Source organism: Tinamus guttatus, unplaced genomic scaffold (genome assembly GCF_059628265.1).
Source record: "Tinamus guttatus ecotype Peru unplaced genomic scaffold, ASM5962826v1 Tinamus_guttatus_pri_ptg000503l, whole genome shotgun sequence".
Taxonomy (NCBI): Eukaryota; Metazoa; Chordata; class Aves; order Tinamiformes; family Tinamidae; genus Tinamus; species Tinamus guttatus.
Window position 1 is genome coordinate 5,753,770 of NW_028289037.1, and position 7,313 is coordinate 5,761,082.

Genomic DNA, 7,313 nt, shown 5'->3' on the forward strand with positions numbered 1-7,313 from the left:
CAATTAAAAAAAAAAAAAAGAAAAAAAGAAAAGAAAAGAAAAGAAGTTAAATGCTGATTAACATTACGCCAGTGCTGCAGTGCTGGGGAAAAATATAGCATTAGTTTGCAACTCAAGCTGTCAAAAAAAAAATATCAGCTGGGCGTGTTTCAGAATGAGCTTGCTTATTTCGTGGGTGTAAATTAAAACACAGGAGCTTCCATCTCCATATGAGGAAGAACTTTCCTGTGAGGGTGACAGAGTCCTGGAACAGGCTGCCCAGAGAGGCTGCAGAGTCTCCTTCTCTGGAGATCTTCAAAACCCACCACCCACCCACCCCTGGATGCCCCCCCTGTGCCCCGTGCTCTAGGTGGGGGGTTGGACTAGGTGATCTCTAGAGGTCCCTTCCAACCTCAACCATTCTATGATTCTGTGAAAAGAAAGGCCTGGAAGGGATCATCTCTGAATTGAGCAGGGCAGCCCCCTAACTATCTTGCTTTCTGGTCTATATAGACTTCCCACATCTTCTTACATGCCAGGCTACAACACATTTCCCATCTTAGTGCTGAAATTTTAAAGATTAAAACCCACAGCTATGGTCTCTCACCACAAAAAGAATAAAACACCGAACAGGACTTCCCTGTGGATGTTTTGGGTCTGACTGGATTTCTCAGCTGGAAGCAGTCAAGTGTTGTGAGGAAGGGGATCATGCCTGTAAGCAAGAAATGGCAATGAGTTAGCTAGAGAAGCCTTGCCTGGGTGTGCAAGGGTGGCATGTAGAGGGCAAAGTCAAAACCAGTGTAAGTCTGTCAACAGACGGGAAAGCTGGGAGCTACTGAAATAGGTGATTCAATGGGACTGGGTGGGTTTGTTGAGGGAGCTGGCCACTGCCACTGCTTTCCATCATGTCTGAAAGGTTGTCTTGGTCAGGAGAAGCCCTCAGTGCCTCAGAGAAGACCCATATTCAAGGGGAAAAGAAACTAAGTTCTTGAAAAAATGATGGAGGAGGTCTTCATTGAAGCTGCTTTTAAACATGTGGAAAACAGGACAGGGTCTGGAGAGAGTCCGCACACATTTATCATGGCCAAGTTGTGCTTGTCCACTCTGCTAGGCATCTGTGATGAAATGCCCAGGTCTGCACAAATCTGTGAATATTGCTCACAACTTTCAACACAATCTACCACAGTAAACTTCTGGCTAGACCAGAGATACACGGAATACAAAGTGGGTGAAAAATTGCCTGGACCGTTGGACTGAAAGTGTCCACAGTCCGAACAGCCAACAGTCTGGAGGTCAACTAGCAAGGAGTCCTTCAGGACTCAAAACTATCTGATGCTGCATAAAACCTTCATCAGTGGCCTGGAAAAGGAGGCACCGAACACCCTCATCAGGTTTGGAGCTGATACAGTGTTTGGGAAGGTATTGCCTTGCTGGAGGACAGGGCTCCCCTTCAGAGGGACCTCAGTAAACTGGAAGAATGACACAACAGGAAATTCATGAAGGGCAACAAAGGCAAGTGCGGACCCCAGCACCGGGAATGGCGTAAATCCTGGCATCAGGAAATGACAGGCTGGGGAGCAGCCCTGCAGGGAGCCACCGGGAGGAGCTGGTGGAAAAGCTGAGCACGAGTCCGCACTGCACCCTTGTGGCAAGAAGAGGCCACCCGCACGCTGGGCTGCGCGAGCTGCAGCGCGGCCACCGGGGCCAGGGGAGCCACTCTTCTCCTTTGCGCGATATTCATGAGGCCGCATCTGGAATAACACGTTTTGTGTTGGCCTCCTCAATTCCAGAAGGTTATTGACAAATCAGAGAGAGTCCAGAGGATGGCAACTAGGATGGCTCTGCGGTTGAAATGTATAATGTGTGAGGAGAGGCTGAGCCTTAATCTGGAGGAACCAGGGAGGTGAGGAGGAGGAATCTAGCTGCAGTCTTCTACTCTCTAGAAGACATTTAGAGGGAAGGTGGAGCCACAGTCTTCTCAGAGGGACACAGCAAGAGGGCAGAGCAATAGCCACAAGCTGTGGCAAGGGAAGGGCCGATGAAGGGAAAGTTTTCATGATGAGAGTGCTCCAGCATTAGAGGTCATTACCTCAAGAGGTTGTAGAACTTCCATCCTGGAGATTTTCAAAACTTGGCTGGACACAGCCCTGAGCAACCTGATTTAGCCCTTCTTTGAGCAGACGGTTGGATCAGAGGACCTGCAAATTCCTGCCAATCGGCATTTCCAACTTGCAATGCATCATATATTCTTTCTCAGATAAAATTTTGGTTCCATGGATTTCATAAAATAGAGATGAAAATATATACATAAGGCTGCCTACCAAAAGAGTGACACATCAGTGGTTTATATAGATATGTAAAACTGCATATTCAAAGCAAATAAAAAATTTCTCACAATCTCAAGAGGTCCAAATGAGATCCTTAGTTGGACTGTGGAAATCTCTGGCTTCCTTGGGCATAGCTCATTTCCCCATATACAGGAAAGAGAACTGTACTGCAAATGGCACTGGGGTTTCTAGCAGAGCAGACTGAGCAGGTTTTCATGATACCATTCTTCCTGGTGCATCTAATACATGCTCTTGTGAGCAGTAAAATTGTTGGAAGTGTGCCCAGAGGGTACACTGGCATCGAGGCAGGGACCCATGGAACACAGCTTACACAGCTCACCTTTCTGCAAATGCGATCAGGTACAGGTTACTTGCACTTCAGCCACTTAATTCCTTTCCAGTTCACAGTACTAGAGCCAGACTTCACTTGGTAAGTTAAAAAAAAAATACAAAGCAAGATGAGTAAAAACTTGAGAGCAGCTCAGGGCAGGCGCACTGCACTGGTACGAACGATCCACCCTCTTTCCGCTAGAACCGGGCAGGACAAGTAGTGTCTCTGGGAATAAATAGTGTCTCTGGGAAGCTCCCCCTGCAGCAGGTATTTGCTCCTCGGGGAGATGTGCCTTACCTCTAAGAGCAGAAATAAGCTTGAATTTGGCTGCAGGAATTCTTAAAGAAAACGTCTGCTGCTTGGGTGTCAAATCCTGCCCTTTTTTCTCCCAGGATAACTAAAATGAGCCCACTCCAGGACTTTCCCAAATCCTGGCCTACACAAGCACAAGAAATGGGCTTTGGGTCAAGCCTTTGATGTCCTACTATTTAAAGTGTTATTCGGCAGTGTTATTTTCAGCCTCTGGTTGTTGGCTTTTTAATAGGTTAGCTGAAATGAATCCTTCTTACCCTAATTGCCTCTCTGCTTAATTCAAAGTGGATTTAAAATGTATCTAAAGGCAATTCTTATAGTTAGATAAGAGCTTCAGAAAATCCAAAGATCTTGCTTCTTTTATGAGTTCTTTATGAACCCATAAAGTAATATCTATTTTCTTTTTTTTTTTCTTTTTTTTTTCCCCATGAGTTTGACCTGGGAAATACTAAAAACTTGCCCTTTAAAGTCAGTGTCCTAACGCTGTTTCAGTTCTTATTTTCCCCCCTTCGTGTGCCTACGAACATAGCAGCAGACCAATGCTGAGTTTGTCTTTTGTCGGGCAAGCAGCATGCTTGGCACAGTTCAGGAGCAGCGGGTATTAACAGCATTAACAAGCAGACACACTATTGTTGTCATCCGGGGCTGCTTTCACCCACTGCATGGGAGATGAGGCAGGAATTTCTAACCCATGGCTTAAAAAGTCTGTGGCTCAGCCTGGGACAACAGCTTCAGCTATTTTTGCCTAAAAAGAGCCTCCATTCCAGGTAGCTTTTTAACAATCCTCTCCCTTTCCCTTTCCTTTTCCCTTTCCCTTTCCCTTTCTCTTTCCCTTTCCCTTTTCCTTCCCTTTCCTTTCCTTTCCTTCACTCAGTAAGTTTATGCCTCTTTGGTCTCAGTCAGAAAGTTTGTCAAATACCTGCAGCACCCATCTTTCCAAGAGCAAAGCTGGAATACACTGTTAATTCACCAGTAATCATTTCTACCCACTTGTGAGAACTCTTAAACTGAAACCTTGTCACACCTTTGTGCCTTGGGGAGCTAATTTCTGACTGAAATTAGCCTTGTTCGGGCCACTGTACTTAAACAGCCTGTTTTCCTGCCCTCATTTCCTTCTCTCAATCTACAAGGGTCTATTCCCCCTGCCAAAAAAATGAAAAAAGAAAAAAAGAAAAAAGCAGTTTTCATACATGTTCTCTTCTGTGCAATGAGCAACACAGAGGAGTTTATTCTTCGTGCCAGAACGGTCGCTTTCTTGTTCCCAGGTTTTGATGATCACCAGCACAAGCCACCATCTCACCACTTTGTGTGTCTACATCTTTGCCCATAAGATGGCAAATACCCGTGCAATAAATGTCCTGCCCCACACTGCTTCTGTGTGCCTGGTGCCCCCTGCCAGAAGAGCCCCTTCGAGGCCGTCAAAGGGTGCCTTTGGGGTGCCCTATGGCACAAGCAGTGCTGGTAAATCAACCTTGCTAGGGGAAGTGGAGAGAAGTTCACGCCTGCACACGAACACTCACGCGGACACAAAGCAATGAAACCACCGCGAAACAGCCAGCGAGCAAGCGGGACTCGACCACAGGGCATTTGAGCCAAGTTTAGCTTGTTAAAAACAAATACTGATTGTTAAAGCAGGCAGCATTTTTAGCACATGTTTTATTGCCTTCATATATCTTACCTGCTGCTTTCCCGGTGACTAAGGTGACTAATGGACATCACTGAAGGACTGGGGTGGTTCAGGTGACCCAGGTGACTCAGACTCCCCTTCACAGAGCTCCAGGAAATGGCTGGACACAGGAACATCTGCTTTCCGTAAGGGAAATCATTATGTAGATCATGAACATAAACTATAAATGATAATCTCTAAAAATTCTCATTTTATAGATCTTCCCATAGATTATAAGCATCATTTTATTTCACAGACATTGTTGACTGTAAAAAGGATCTCACAGGTACCATCAAGCCTCAGGCCCGCTCACTCCAAGCACAGGAACAGGCTTTACCGGCCAACTGCCAACATAGGATAAGTCCTTATACTACTCCAAACTAGCTGAAAAATCTTCCATTTGTGAATATCTGCTATATGCCCCAAAATAAACATTAAAAATGTCAACTGAATATAAACAATGATTTGAATGCAATTTAGACAGACCATGGGCACTTGGCTCTTCTTCTTAGGGTCAATGCAGTAAGCTTTAAAAACGATTTTATGGGACATTTTGGAATGTATAAAAGGAAAATGAGAAATTTTCTGTGCATCCTCATAGCCATAACACCACTGTTTTTAACAATCTCATTTTGAGTTTTTGTAAAATACCTTAAAAAAGCAAAAATACAGATCCATGACTTTAAATAAAAGAAATATCAAGACAAACATGGCCAGAAAATTATGTAAGATTCATTTTATGTTTCTTTCTAAAAAAAAAAAAAAAAGTATGGAATTAGCTGATTGTCTTGCTTTTTGCACTTTATATCATTGTCTTGCACTTTATATCATTTGGAGTCATTATGTATATTTTTCTTACTATCAATCACACGCATTTTGTTTATACATTTAAGAAGAGAAAGTCAAATTAAAGTTTAGCTGATAATAATTATAAAGCATGGGGATTGCATGTGGCTTTCCTACTCCTGAGAATACCTGGCTTTATTTTATTTTATTATTTTATTTTATTTTATTTTATTTTATTTTATTTTATTTTATTTTATTTTTGTTTCTTAAGTCTTGTCTTTTCCCTTCCTGATTTCAGTGTGAATGAGGGACTTTATACAAACAGCAGGGGAAGGAAAATGGCTTTACAAGACAGAGTGTGAAACATGCTACCCAAAATGCTGCCAACTGCTCTTCATAAACCTGGAATGATAGAGAGATAAAAATCAATTTTTGCAAACAATGTTTCACCAGCAACGTTTTAAACACTGTAATAGCACAGAGCAAGGAAAAAGGGTCACAACGTCTTATTTTTAAGACAACAGTTTATACTTTATGACAATTTGTATATACTTAAGCCATCAGGTTTCAAATTTGTACCTCAGATTTGACACAGATGCACTTGGTACATAATTAATAAAATAAAACGGGACCAGAGCTGAGCGTGAAATCACAGCATATAGAAACAAAAGCGATTTTGCCTAAAAACGCCCCATGCTGAAACCTTCCCCAAATGATAAGAGTTGACATTAGCTTTATACGGAAAGGAGCAGTGAACTACCCAACCGGCTTCGCTGGAAGCTCTTCCGAACCGTGTGGAGTTCGCAGCGCCGAGCCCCGGCGACTCCGCGTTTCCACCCCGCCGTGCGTGTCCCTCACGGGGCCCCAGCGCCAGCAGTGAGGCCAGGGCCCCTGCGCTCTCCCCGTCTCGCAGCTTCCCATGAAAGATGAGCGCGTTCCCGTCGCCCGCGCGGCCTGTGAGCCTCCAAGGAAGGCCGGGAACAAAGGCCGTGCAAGGGGGCGGGGAGCGAGTGTCAGGAACAGCGGGGACAGAAACGGAGAAGGCACATTCATATACTTATATCCTTTTATCATGCAGTCTAATTGTGCCCCCTAGAATGTGCAGCTGCCAGAGGTGGGTACGAACCAAGTTGCATGGACACAGTGTGGGGAATACTTGCATATGCAGCACCTACTCCGTAATAGGCACTTGCGACCCGCAAATGACTGCAGGAGCAGGCTCCCTTCATAAGAAATATCGGAATTAGTTAAGAAAGCAGAGGTACACCTCTTAATAATTAACAGTGAAAGAGATCTTTTAAGGGGGTGGTGGATGATCATATTGAATAATTCAGTGCTATAGCAAAAGGAACAATGTTACGGTAACTTTATAGGTGAGTATTTGCAACAGAATCCAACAAAAACACTTGATATGCGGGTCGTTTCCTGTGCCCAGGAAAGGCTGTACATTTGAGATGTTATTTCCTATTGAGAAGGCATCAAACAATTTGAGACAGGTCTCTATAACAAAATTAAAAGCAGCTGGTAAATGTTTTTGAAACAAGTGGCTTTTTCCTGGGCTTATTCTGTGGCAAATTTGGGCCCAAAATTTCATAAAGGTGGCCCACTGAGAAGAGTAACTCAAGTCAGCCAATCTGTATTTGCAATAGGTTGAATTAGCCCCAACATTGAGTCGGTTTAATTAGCAAGAGGGTGTCCCTATCCCCCTCATTCTGCCACTTTCCAGAGCCTCGGCAGGAGGGTGAGCCCGCGCCGATCAAGTTTGGAAACAAACAGAAAACTTGAGCAGCTGCCGAGAATTCAGATTTAGTTCGCAGCCACAAATATTGGGGAATTTTAATTTGTTGCCTGGCTAGCAGCTCAGAGGTAGATATCCATCATTAGGAAAGCTACGAGTCTTTACTGCTGCATG